The 14,997-nt window shown below is 47.8% G+C and overlaps 1 protein-coding gene across 6 annotated transcripts in view; it reads left to right on the top strand.

Annotated features, from left to right (window-relative positions):
• The window catches only part of GIT1 (GIT ArfGAP 1), a 306,604-nt gene that overhangs the window by 173,798 nt on the left and 117,809 nt on the right, over nt 1-14,997 (top strand). The gene's annotated exons all lie outside the window — the stretch shown is intronic.

Raw genomic sequence — 14,997 nt, 5'->3', positions numbered from 1 at the left:
TGCATAAGCGGCGCTACTACTGGGGGCAGTATGCATAAGCGGCGCTACTACTGGGGGCATTATGCATAAGCGGCGCTACTACTGGAGGCAGTATACATAAGCACATTACTACTGGGGGCATTATACATAAGCGCCGCTACTACTGGGGGCATTATACATAAGCACATTACTACTGGGGGCATTATACATAAGCGCACTACTACTGGGGGCATTATGCATAAGCAGCGCTACTACTGGGGGCATAGGGGGTAATTCCAAGTTGATCGCAGCAGGAATTTTGTTAGCAGTTGGGCAAAACCATATGCACTGCAGGGGAGGCAGATATAATATGTGCAGAAAGAGTTAGATTTGGGTGGGTTATTTTGTTTCTGTGCAGGGTAAATACTGGCTGCTTTATTTTTACACTGCAAATTAGATTGCAGATTGAACACACCACACCCAAATCTAACTCTCTCTGCACATGTTAAATCTGCCTCCCCTGCAGTGCACATGGTTTTGCCCAACTGCTAACAAAATTCCTGCTGCGACCAACTTGGAATTACCCCCATTATGCATAAGCGCCGCTACTAATGGAGGCATTATGCATAAGCACCACTACTACTGGGGGCATTATGCATAAGCGCCGCTACAACTGGGGGCATTATGCATAAGTGCTGCCACTACTGGGGGCATTATGCATAAGCGCGCTACCACTGGGGGAATTATGTGTAAGCGGCGCTACCAATGGTAGCATTATGCATAAGCGGCACTACTACTGGGGGCATTATGCATAAGCGGCGCTACTACTGGGGGCAGTATGCATAAGCGGCGCTACTACTGGAGGCAGTATGCCTAAGCGTGCTACTACTGGGGGCAGTGTACATAAGCGTGCTACTAGGGGCAGTATACATAAGCGCCACTACTACTGGGGGCATTATGCATAAGCAGCGCTACTACTGAGGGCATTATGCATAATCGTCGCTACTACTGGGGGCATTATGCATAAGCGGCGCTACAACTGGGGCAGTATACATAAGTGCGCTACTACTGGGGGTATTATGCATAACCTGCACTACTACTGGGGGCATTATGCATAACCTGCGCTACTACTGGGGGCATTATGCGTAAGCGCCGCTACTACTTGGGGCAGTATGCATAAGCGGCGCTACTACTGGGGGCAGTATGCATAAGCGGCGCTACTACTGGGGGCATTATGCATAAGCGGCGCTACTACTGGAGGCAGTATACATAAGCACATTACTACTGGGGGCAGTGTACATAAGCGCGCTACTACTGGGGGCATTCTGCATAAGTGCCACTACTACTGGGGGCATTATACATAAGCACATTACTACTGGGGGCATTATACATAAGCGCCGCTACTACTGGGGGCATTATACATAAGCACATTACTACTGGGGGCATTATACATAAGCGTACTACTACTGGGGGCATTATGCATAAGCAGCGCTACTACTGGGGCATAGGGGGTAATTCCAATTTGATCGCAGCAGGAATTTTGTTAGCAGTTGGGCAAAACCATATGCACTGCAGGGGAGGCAGATATAATATGTGCAGAAAGAGTTAGATTTGGGTGGGTTATTTTGTTTCTGTGCAGGGTAAATACTGGCTGCTTTATTTTTACACTGCAAATTAGATTGCAGATTGAACACACCACACCCAAATCTAACTCTCTCTGCACATGTTAAATCTGCCTCCCCTGCAGTGCACATGGTTTTGCCCAACTGCTAACAAAATACCTGCTGCGATCAACTTGGAATTACCCCCATTATGCATAAGCGACGCTACTACTGGAGGCATTATGCATAAGCACCACTACTACTGGGGGCATTATACATAAGCGCCGCTACAACTGGGGGCATTATGCATAAGCGCCGCCACTACTGGGGGCATTATGCATAAGCGCGCTACCACTGGGGGAATTATGTGTAAGCGGCGCTACCACTGGTAGCATTATGCATAAGCGGCACTACTACTGGGGGCATTATGCATAAGCGCACTACTACTGGGGGCAGTATACATAAGCGTGCTACTACTGGGGGCAATATACATAAATGCAGCTATTACTGGCGGCATTATACAAAAGCGCACTACTACTGGGGGCATTATACATAAGCGCACTACTACTGGGGGCATCATGAATAAGCGCCGCTACTACTGGGGGCATTATGTATAAGCGGCGCTACCACTGGTAGCATTATGCATAAGCGGCGCTACCACTGGGGGCATTATGCATAAACGGCGCTACCACTGGAGGCATTATGCATAAGCGGCGCTACTACCGGGGGCATTATGCATAAGCGGCGCTACTACTGGGGGCATTATGCATAAGCGGCGCTACTACCGGGGGCATTATGCATAAGCGGCGCTACTACTGGGGGCATTATGCATAAGCGGCGCTACTACTGGGGGCATTATGCATAAGCGGCGCTACTACTGGGGGCATTATGCATAAGCGGCGCTACTACTGGGGGCAGTATGCATAAGCGGCGCTACTACTGGAGGCAGTATGCATAAGCTTACTACTACTGGGGGCAGTGTACATAAGCGTGCTACTACTGGGGGCATTCTGCATAAGCTCCACTACTACTGGGGGCATTATACATAAGCACATTACTACTGGGGGCATTATATATAAGCGCCGCTACTACTGGGGGCATTATACATAAGCACATAACCACTGGGGGCATTATACATAAGCGTACTACTACTGGGGGCATTATGCATAAGCGCCGCTACTACTGGGGGCATTATGCATAAGCGTCGCCTCTACTGGGGGCATTATGCTTAAGCGCCGCCACTACTGGGGGCATTATGCATAAGCGCGCTACCACTGGGGGCATTATGTATAAGCGGTGCTACCACTGGTAGCATTATGCATAAGCGGCGCTACTACTGGGGGCTTTATGCATAAGCGGCGCTACTACCGGGTTCATTATGCATAAGCGGCACTACTACTGGGGGCATTATGCATAAGCGGCGCTACTACTGGAGGCAGTATGCATAAGTGTGCTACTACTGGGGGCAGTGTACGTAAGCGCGCTACTAGGGGCAGTATACATAAGCGCCACTACTACTGGGGGCATTATGCATAAGTAGCGCTACTACTGGGGTCATTATGCATAAGCGGCGCTACTACTGGGGGCATTATGCATATGTGGCGCTACAACTGGGGGCAGTATACATAAGCGCGCTACTACTGGGGGCATTATGCATAACCTGCGCTACTGGGGGCATTATGCATAACCTGCGCTACTACTGGGGGCATTATGCATAACCTGCGCTACTACTGGGGGCATTATGCATAAGCGCGCTACTACTGGGGGCAGTATACATAAGCGTGCTACTACTGGGGGCAATATACATAAGCGCAGCTATTACTGGGGGCATTCTGCATAAGCGCCGCTATTACTGGGGGCATTATACAAAAGCGCACTACTACTGGGGGCATTATACATAAGCGCACTACTACTGGGGGCATTATGCATAAGCTCCACTACCAATGGGGGCATTATGCATAAGCACGCTACCACTGTGAGAATTATGCATAAGCGGCGCTACCACTGGGGGCATTAAGCATAAGCGCCGCTACCACTGGGGGCATTATGCATAAGCAGCACTACTACTGGGGGCATTATGCATAAGCGGCGCTACTACCGGGGGCATTATGCATAAGCGGCGCTACTACCGGGGGCATTATGCATAAGCGGCGCTACTACTGGGGGCATTATGCATAAACGACACTACTACTGGAGGCAGTATACATAAGCACTCTACTACTGGGGGCAGTATACATAAGTGTGCTACTACTAGAGGCAGTATACATAAGGCCGCTACAACTGGGGGAATTATGCATAAGCGCTGCCACTACTGGGGGCATTATGCATAAGCGCGCTACCACTGGGGGAATTATGTGTAAGCGGCGCTACCACTGGTAGCATTATGCATAAGCGGCACTACTACTGGGGCCATTATGCATAAGCGGCGCTACTACTGGGGTCATTATGCATAAGCGGCGCTACTACTGGGGGCATTATGCATATGTGGCGCTACAACTGGGGGCAGTATACATAAGCGCGCTACTACTGGGGGCATTATGCATAACCTGCGCTACTGGGGGCATTATGCATAACCTGCGCTACTACTGGGGGCATTATGCATAACCTGCGCTACTACTGGGGGCATTATGCATAAGCGCGCTACTACTGGGGGCAGTATACATAAGCGTGCTACTACTGGGGGCAATATACATAAGCGCAGCTATTACTGGGGGCATTCTGCATAAGCGCCGCTATTACTGGGGGCATTATACAAAAGCGCACTACTACTGGGGGCATTATACATAAGCGCACTACTACTGGGGGCATTATGCATAAGCTCCACTACCAATGGGGGCATTATGCATAAGCACGCTACCACTGTGAGAATTATGCATAAGCGGCGCTACCACTGGGGGCATTAAGCATAAGCGCCGCTACCACTGGGGGCATTATGCATAAGCAGCACTACTACCGGGGGCATTATGCATAAGCGGCGCTACTACTGGGGGCATTATGCATAAACGACACTACTACTGGAGGCAGTATACATAAGCACTCTACTACTGGGGGCAGTATACATAAGCGGCGCTACTACTAGAGGCAGTATACATAAGTGTGCTACTACTGGGGGGCATTATGCATAAGCCACGCTACCACTGGGGGAATTATGCATAAGCGGCGCTACTACCGGGGGCATTATGCATAAGCGGCGCTACTACTGCGGGCAGTATGCATAAGCGGCACTACTACTGGGGGCAGTATGCATAAGCGTCGCTACTACTGGAGGCAGTATGCATAAGTGTGCTACTACGGGGGGGCATTCTGCATAAGCGCCACTACTACTGGGGGCATTCTGCATAAGCGCCACTACTACTGGGGGCATTATGCATAAGAGCCGCCACTACTGGGGGCATTATGCATAAGCGCCGCCACTACCGAGGGCATTACGCAGAAGCGCACTACCACTGGGGGAATTATGTATAAGCGGCGCTACCACTGGGGGCTTTATGCATAAGCGGCGCTACTACCGGGTTCATTATGCATAAGCGGCACTACTACTGGGGGCATTATGCATAAGCGGCGCTACTTCTGGGGGCAGTATGCATAAGCGTGCTACTACTGGAGGCAGTATGCATAAGCGTGCTACTACTGGGGGCAGTGTACATAAGCGCGCTACTACTGGGGGCATTCTGCATAAGCGCCACTACTACTGGGGGCATTATACATAAGCACATTACTACTGGGGTATTATATATAAGCGTCGCTACTACTGGGGGCATTATACATAAGCACATTACCACTGGGGGCATTATACATAAGCGTACTACTACTGGGGGCATTATGCATAAGCGCCACTACTACTGAGGGCATTATGCATAAGCGGCGCTACTACTGCGGGCATTATGCATAAGCGGCGCTACTACTGGGGGCATTATGCGTAAGTGGCGCTACAACTGGGGGCAGTATACATAAGCGCGCTACTACTGGGGGCATTATGCATAACCTGCGCTACTACTGGGGGCATTATGCATATCCTGCGCTACTACTGGGGGCATTATGCATAACCTGCGCTACTACTGGGGGCATTATGCATAACCTGCGCCACTACTGGGGGCATTATGCATAAGCGCGCTACTACTGGGGGCAGTATACATAAGCGTAGCTATTACTGGGGGCATTCTGCATAAGCGCCGCTATTACTGGGGGCATTATACAAAAGCGCACTACTACTGGGGGCATTATACATAAGCGCACTACTACTGGGGGCATTATGCATAAGCTCCACTACCAATGGGGGCATTATGCATAAGCGCCCTACCACTGGGAGAATTATGCATAAGCGGCGCTACCACTGGGGGCATTAAGCATAAGCGCCGCTACCACTGGGGGCATTATGCATAAGCAGCACTACTACTGGGGGCATTATGCATAACCATCGCTACTACCGGGAGCATTATGCATAAGCGGCGCTACTACCGGGGGCATTATGCATAAGCGGCGCTACTACTGGGGGCATTATGCATAAGCGGCACTACTACTGGAGGCAGTATACATAAGCACTCTACTACTGGGGGCAGTATACATAAGTGTGCTACTACTAGAGGCAGTTTACATAAGTGTGCTACTACTGGGGGCATTATGCATAAGCCACGCTACCACTGGGGGAATTTTGCTTTAGCGGCGCTACTACCGGGGGCATTATGCATAAGCGGCCCTACTACCGGGGGCATTATGCATAAGCGGCCCTACTACCGGGGGCATTATGCATAAGCGGCGCTACTACCAGGGGCATTATGCATAAGCGGCGCTACTACCGGGGGCATTATGCATAAGCGGCGCTACTACCGGGGGCATTATGCATAAGCGGCGCTACTACCGGGGGCATTATGCATAAGCGGCGCTACTACTGGGGGCAGTATGCATAAGCGGCGCTACTACTGGGGGCATTATGCATGTGCCGCTACCACTGGGAGCATTATGCATAAGCAGCACTACTACCGGGGGCATTATGCATAATCGGCGCTACTACCGGCGGCATTATGCATAAGCGGCGCTACTTATCGGGGCATTATGCATAAGCGGCACTACTACTGGAGGCAGTATACATAAGCATTCTACTAATGGGGGCAGTATACATAAGCGTGCTACTACTAGAGGCAGTATAAATAAGTGTGCTACTACTGGGGGCATTATGCATAAGCCGCGCTACCACTGGGGGAATTATGCATAAGTGGCGCTACCACTGCGGGCATTAAGCATAAGCGCCGCTACTACTGGGGGCATTATGCATGTGCCGCTACCACTGGGAGCATTATGCATAAGCAGCACTACTACCGGGGGCATTATGCATAATCGGCGCTACTACCGGCGGCATTATGCATAAGCGGCGCTACTTATCGGGGCATTATGCATAAGCGGCACTACTACTGGAGGCAGTATACATAAGCACTCTACTACTGGGGGCATTATGCATAAACGCCACTACTACTGGGGGCATTATGCATAAGCGCCGCTACTACTGGGGGCATTATGCATAAACGCCACTACTACTGGGGGCACTGTGTGTATAAGCAGCACTACTACTCGGGACATTATGCATAAGAACGCTACTACTGAGGGCATTATGCATAAGCGCGCTGCTACCGGGGGCAGTATACATAAGATCGCTATTACTGGGGGCATTATGCATAAGCGTGGCTACTACTGGGGGCATTATGCATAAGCGCCGCTACTACTGGGGGCATTATGCATAAGCGCCACTACTACTTGGGGCACTGTGTGTATAAGCAGCACTACTACTCTGGGCATTATGCATAAGCGCGCTACTACCGGGGGCAGTATACATAAGATCGCTATTACTGGGGGCATTATGCATAAGCGCCGCTACTACTGGGGGCATTATGCATAAGCGCCGCTACTACTGGGGGCATTATGCATAAGCGCCGCTTCTACTGGGGGCATTATGCATAAGCGCCGCTACTACTGGGGGCATTATGCATAAGCGCCGCTACTACTGGGGGCATTATGCATAAGCGCCGCTACTACTGAGGGCATTATGCATATGCGCCGCTACTACTGGGGGCATTATGCATAAGCAGCACTACTACTGGGGGCATTATGTGTATAAACTGCACTAGTACGTGCAGTGTAATGTAATTAAGGTTGTGGTACTGTGTGGTGTAATATGAAATGAGATTACTATTGTGTGGCCACACCCCTTCTTTGAGAGACTACACCCATTTGGCACGTCCCTTTGTAAAGTATGGGAGGGCGCAAATTTATATTTTGCAGGGGGGCATCGAACACCCTAGCACGGGCCCAGCCCGTGGGCTACATTATGCAATTCTTCCCAGTAGAAGGATCCTTGGGATCTCTCTGCATTACTGTCTGCTCTCACAAACACTGTCTGACGAATGCACATGTGAAGTAGCGCAGCCGGGGTCTAAACCCAGAAGTAAAGTGATCGCATTAGCGATTACTTTACTTTTTATACATTGCAGGGACGGGCATGAGATTGATCGTGGCATAAAAGCTACACCTCTGGACTCACGAAGAGTCATCCTTCAGCACTCAGGAGAGGAAAAACCCCATTGGGGGGAAACCTCTGGGGAACCATGGCCTCAGGATCGCCTATCCCTAGGCATTAATAGGTGTACTAATAGGGGGATCAGTACGATATCCCGGCGCACAGGATCCTGGTGGTCGTTCCGATGCCGGTTCCCGTGCAAAGAAGACAGACAGGGGTGAGTAGGGGTGTTTTCCCCTCTCCCCACCCTCTTAACCCTCCCTGTCTGCAGCCTAACACTAACCTCCCCTTTGTGCCTAAATCTAACCCTCCCGCAGAGGTGCCTAATCCTTACCTCCATCCCCGCTGCCTAAACCTAACCCTCCCTCCCCTGCAACTGAACTACCCCCGGGGGTGCCTAACCCACCCTACCCGCAGCCTATCCCTAACCTCTCCCCACCTGCAGCCTAACTCTAACCCCCCTGGAAGCTATAGGTAATGGGAGGGGTACAATACTTACCTATACCTGCCTATACTTGCCAACGGTCAACTGCTGTGTAGACTAAGATGAAAAGATGAAAAAACATTGTTAGTGGATGAACAAGCAGAGAGACAAACGGCAAAATTACTACGTGGCACACTATGAATCGGGCACTACGTGTGGTGTAATGTGAATAAGATTGTTCTGTTGTGTGAAGTAATTTGAATTGGGAGTACTAATGTGTGGCCACGCCCCTTCTTTGTGAGACGACACCCCTTTTTTCAGGCAGCTTGCTCCACTTTACAAAGTATGTGGGGACTTAAATTTATAGTTTACAGGGGGGTGACAAACACCCTAGCAACGCCCCTGCCCCCACACCATCTGTATGTCCTATACTGAGCTGCTCCCTTCTGCATGTTTTGTATTGTCCACTCTCCCCCCACCATAGTCTCTGTTTTGTACTGTGCTCTCAATACCCCCCACCACACACACAATTACTTAAGTATGGTAACGTACCTCCTGCATGTTATCCTGCAGTATTTGCTGTCTCTGCGACCCCTCCCGTCGTCTTCAACTGACACTTTGCAGATCTCTTTGCCGGTCACCCGACACTCTGCAAATCTCTTTGCCAGAACTTTGCCAAATGATGATCTGAACAACCAGAATTTCTTGGTCAGACTTTGTGTATAATTGTACTACTACATTTTGTTACATACTTCCAATTTTATTAATTTGCAATTTATCTGTTTTATTGACTTTTTTCATCCAAAACCAAGATCCTGCCTCATAGAGACCCAAGTTATCTGCTCCAGGTTTATCTTCCCTAGTGCTAGGACCACGTTAGTATCGTACAATACCCACAGTGTGCAAGTTACAGTCATAATGATACAGCTACTGTAACTGTCTTTTAAATTAGAGATGACATTATGGCCCTCATTCCGAGTTGATTGCTCGCTAGCTGCTTTTAGCAGCAGTGCACACGCTAGGCCGCCGCCTTCTGGGAGTGTATCTTAGCTTAGCAGAAGTGCGAACGAAAGATTAGCAGAATTGCGCCTGAAAAATTTCATGCGTTTCTGAGTAGCTCCAGACCTACTCCTATCTTGCGATGAATGCAGTCTGTTTAGTTCCTGGTTTGACGTCACAAACACGCCCTGCGTTCGGCCAGCCACTCCCCCATTTCTCCAGCCACTCCTGCGTTTTTGCCTGGCACGCCTGCGTTTTTTAGCACACTCCCTGAAAACGCAGAGTTGCCGCCCAGAAACACCCACTTCCTGTCAATCATACTACGATCACTCGAGCGACTGAAAAACGTCACTCGAGCTTGGGCAAAACGACAAAGTTTTGTGTGAAAGTACTTAGCGCATGCGCGCTGCGTACCATGCACATGCACAGAATTGCCGCTTTTTCACTTGATCGCTGCGCTGCGAAAATCGTCAGCGAGCGATTAACTCGGAATGACCACCTATGTGTATAAGGGGGATGCGGTCAAGATGCCGCCGGACGGAATCCCGGCGGTCGAAATACCGACGCCGGAATTCCGACCGCCACAATCCCGACATATTCTCCCTCCGTGGGTGTCCACGACACCCATAGAGGGAGAATATAATAGTGTGCCGAGCGTAGCAGCGTGGCGAGCGAAGCGAGCCCGCAAGGGGCTGTGTTCCGCTCACCACCCCTGTCGGGATTGTGTGGTCGGGATTCCGGCGTCGGTATTTCGACCGCCGGGATTCCGACCGGAGGCATTTAGTACTGATCCCGTATAAGGAGCACTACTACTGTGGGCATTATGTGTATAGGGGCACTACTACTGTGGGCATTATGTGTATAGGGGCATTACTACTGTGGGTATTATGTATATAAGGGACACTACTACTGTGGAGATTATGCATATAAGCAGCACTACTACTATGGGCATTATGTGTATAAGTGGCACTACTACTGTGCGCATCATGTGTATAAGGGGCATTACTACTATTGACATTATGCATGTAAAGGGTACTACTGTGGGCGTAATGTATATAAGGGGCACTACTACTGTGGGAATTATGTGTATAAGAGGTACTACTACTGTTGGAATTATGTGTAAGGAACACTACTACTGTGGGCATTATGTGTATAAGGGGCACTACAGTACTGTGGGCATTGTGTAAGGGGGCTACTACAGTGGACATTATGTGTATAAGGGGCACTACTACTGCGGGCCTTATGTGTAAGGGACACTACTGTGGGCATTATGTGTATAAGGGGCATTATGTGTAGTGTAACATAACTAGGGGGGCGCTACTGTGTGACAAAACGTGAATAAGGGACACTACAATGTGGCATACTATGAATCGGGCACTACGAGTGGTGTAATGCGAATAAAATTGTGCTATTGTGTGACGTAAATTGAATTGGGAGTACTATGGTGTTACCACGCCCATTATTTGTGAGACCAACCCCTGTCACTTTTCAAAGTATGGGTTATAGTTTGCAGGGGGGCGCCGAACACCCTAGCACCGCCCCTGCCCCCACACCATTTGTATGTCCTATACTGAGCTGCCTCCATCTGCCTGTTTTGTATTGTGCTCCCACCCCAGTCTCTGTTTTGTACTGTGCTCTCAATAGCCCTATCTCCCCCCCCCCCACACACACACACGTGTATGTTAACTTACCTCCTGCCTGCTATCCAAGGACCTTGCTGCCTCTGCTCTGCGACTCCTTCCCGTCGTCTTCAACTGACACTTTGCAGATCTCTTTGCCGGTCACCCGACACTCTGCAAATCTCTTTGCCAGATGATGATATAAAAAACACAAAAGACTATCCTTAAGCATACTACTAGTTTAAGTACAATAGAGTGTCCATGAGTCAACCACTTTTCATTGAACTAAACATACTGTAAAATTTATCAATTTGCCATTTATATATTTTATTTCCTTTTTCATTCCAAAGCAAGATCCTGCCTCATAGAGGCTTATCTGCATCCACTGTATGTGTGCTTGTCCTCCATACTGCCCTCTTTATTTCTGTAACGCTACATTATTATTCCTAAATATGGAATTCCTTCCTGAGCTACTCCAAATTATGTGTCCTTGTAGCTATATCCCCTATTCTGTCTATCTTGTCTTGACTATACTGCACTCTGTTTTCCTTACCCTCCTCCATCATTCGCTGCTATGTAGGACTCACCTCCTCCTACCTGTCTTCCTGCATGGTAACTGGAAACTTCAGCGGCTGTAGATAGAATGTTACAGGAAGTAGCATTGTGATGTCACAGGCTAGGTGTGATGTCACAGTAACCAGCAGCAAAGCTACCAAGTTATAGTTACAGTATCTTACATATCAATTATAACTGGATTTACATGAAATTCAAGTTTAAAAAAAAAAATGAGACTAGTGCAGAACATTAACTATAAGGCAATGATGTACAGAGTGCCTCAGTATATAGGTAAAGGGAAAATATAAGTGAAAGGAATTTCTAGACTAAATCACCACTTAAATTTTATAAGGAAATTAAGCTCTTTAACAGGCTGAATTAATCATTTTCCATTATGTGTGTGTGTGTGTGTGTGTGTACATATGTATGTATGTATATATATATATATATATATACATACACACACACACACACACACACACACAATTGCCCTGATTTTTGCGTGGGGTGGGGGGCGGAAGTTGGGAGGCTCTTGTCAATCGCTGCTCTGCTGAAGAGCAGCAGTGAATAGACGCTGTGTGCGTGCGCATACAGCATCTATTCATGGAGACAGAGGGACTGGGGGCATGCCAGCAGCTCAGAGTGCTGACCATGCCCCTACAGTGATGGAAAATGGGGGCGTGGCTCACGATTGCGACATTAGTGTGATTCCATGCCCCTTTTCTCTGAAGCCATACCCCCTTTTCCAGAGGTCGCCGCTTTGCCGTACAGGAGTCTTGATTCATGCTTTATCAAAGTTGGGAGGTATGATATAAATAAATAAATAAATAAATATACACACACACATATATATATACATATTTATCTACCATACTATTCCATTAAACCGGGATAGTATGGTAAAGGAATAGTATGGTAAATATTGACTGATAACCTAATTCTTCCACTATTTTAAAAATGCCCGGTGGGTGCCTTAATTTTTTTTATACTATATACTGTATATAAAACATAGATCACGGGGGGCTGCCTGGGAAAGCGGTAGACTTGCCCCCCTTTCCGGGGGGCCGGGAAGAACACCCGATTCCGGGAGGGTAGGCAAGTATGAGAAATGGGTATCAGTAACTAATGACAATAATATGTATATTTCAGGCATTTCTATTTCTTGGTTAAATATGTAATAGATTGCAGTGTTAGTATGCAGCAGACACAGAGCTTTCTGTTTGCAGTGAATGCACCTGTTGAATAGTGACCCGTTAATAATTACATTATGGGGCCAAGAGATTAGTAATTATCATTCTGAAATAGGGTCATGGTTTACTGATGTTAATGGCTCATCTATTGGATATATTGCATTAAGGCCTTCTGAGGTGTTTTCCAGCACTCCGTAACTTGACCGTAACAAATATGGTAACATTTTTATTTATTATTATTTTTTAGATAACAAAACAAAAAATTATGTTGCATTTTGAAGGTAAAGCACAATTCAAACAGGACAATATAAAGCTTCATGCACATGAAATATTGCTGGACACACACTGGTGCAAAAACAGTGCATTTTGAGTTGTCTATCAAGTGTACATTATACATACTGTAAGGCCCCTTGAGTATATTTACTAAAGGTCAGTTTGGATGGATTTAAAATCGATCCAAAACGATCTAAATCGATGTCTTGGTTAAGGGACAGATGTTTTTCATATTGATTTTTAAATGTTCGTAAATGTGTGTTTTAGCCATACTTACCTACATTGTAACTCTCCTCTCCGATTCGCGGGTCCGCGGGAAGGGGGCGGGGCTAAAATGACGCGTTTTGCGTCATTTTAACCCCTTCTCCACCCGACGGACCCGCGAATGCGGGAGGTTATCTCCATCCTGCTCGCATCACTAAGATGCGAGCAGGATGCGGGAGACCTGCCCACTCTTCCGGGGGTGCGGGGGGCTACCCCAAAAAACGGGAGCCTCCCGCAGCTTCCGGGAGAGTAGGTAAGTATGGTTTTAGCACCGGAAATACAACATTGAATTTGGAGAGATTTAAAAATAGATGGGAATCTATCCAAATCTACATCCTCATGGGGCCCACACACGGTACAATTATTGCATGCTATTTGATCTTTTTAGTTCAAATAGCATCGCTTCTAGTTCAAATAGCAAAGTGTGTATTGTCCCTTGCGATGTGATGCGCGCGCCCGTCTAGTCCATATCTCAAGGCAAAATAGTATGTGCAGGCAGGTATTTTTGTACTACAGCACACATAGTACATTGTAGTGTATTCACAATTGGATGTAGTTCAAATAGCATACCCCACTTAGTCCAAATCACATAGCGCACATTGTATAGGCTCTGATCTCACCTAGCACAAATAGCACCGTGTGTGGGCCCCATAAACCCTAGTCTCTGCAAAGATGTGGTTCTCAAACGTGCCCCTCAAGGCACCACAACAGCCCAGGTGTTAAAGATAATCCATGCTTAGGCACAGGTGATCTATGCACAAGCAGGGATCCCTAAAACCTGGACAGTTGGGCTTCCCTGATCTAAGCAAAGCTAACCTATAGGTAACATGCTTTTATGACAGGCACAGAAGTATAGCTTATTCCTGGTTAATTCATACGCTGCTTTCTTATGTAAGTTGGTTCAGAAAACAAAATGGATGCAAACAGGTTTTTGTTTTTTTTTTACTATGAAAAAAGGTGACCATACTCTGTTATAAGTTACAAGGGGAAACAAGGTTTATAGCAGCCTCCACTCTGGATAAGTGTCCAGATACTTATTGTATTCACTTTACAGAAACATGCTCTGGTATAAAACCAAGAATATCCCCTTATTTCATGCAGTTCTAATACCTCAACCCCACCTATTCAACATTAGGCATTACCATTAATATTAATGTACAGTATATATAACCTATGCAGAATTGATACAGCCTGCAGTCTTTACTGTTCCAATCACTAGCCAGCTTTTATTGTTGCAGGAGCTCCCCCATGAGGTGGAGTCCGTAAACTGCAGGCTATTATAAGTCATGCAATGTTGGCTTTCTTGTGCTATTCCATTTATTTATGCAACAAATGAACATAGGGGGTGATTCCGAGTTGTTCGCTCGCAAGCTGCTTTTAGCAGCATTGCACACGCTAAGCCGCCGCCTACTGGGAGTGAATCTTAGCTTATCAAAATTGCGAACGAAAGATTCGCAATATTGCGAAAAGACTTCTCTGAGCAGTTTCTGAGTAGCTCGAGACTTACTCTTCCAGTGCGATCAGTTCAGTGCTTGTCATTCCTGGTTTGACGTCACAAACACACCCAGCGTTCGCCCAGACACTCCTCCGTTTCTCCAGCCACTCC

The sequence above is a fragment of the Pseudophryne corroboree genome, chromosome 2 (assembly GCF_028390025.1).
Source record: "Pseudophryne corroboree isolate aPseCor3 chromosome 2, aPseCor3.hap2, whole genome shotgun sequence".
Taxonomy (NCBI): Eukaryota; Metazoa; Chordata; class Amphibia; order Anura; family Myobatrachidae; genus Pseudophryne; species Pseudophryne corroboree.
The sequence above is the reverse complement of the archived record's forward strand: the minus strand, read 5'-3'. Positions and strand labels throughout refer to the sequence as shown.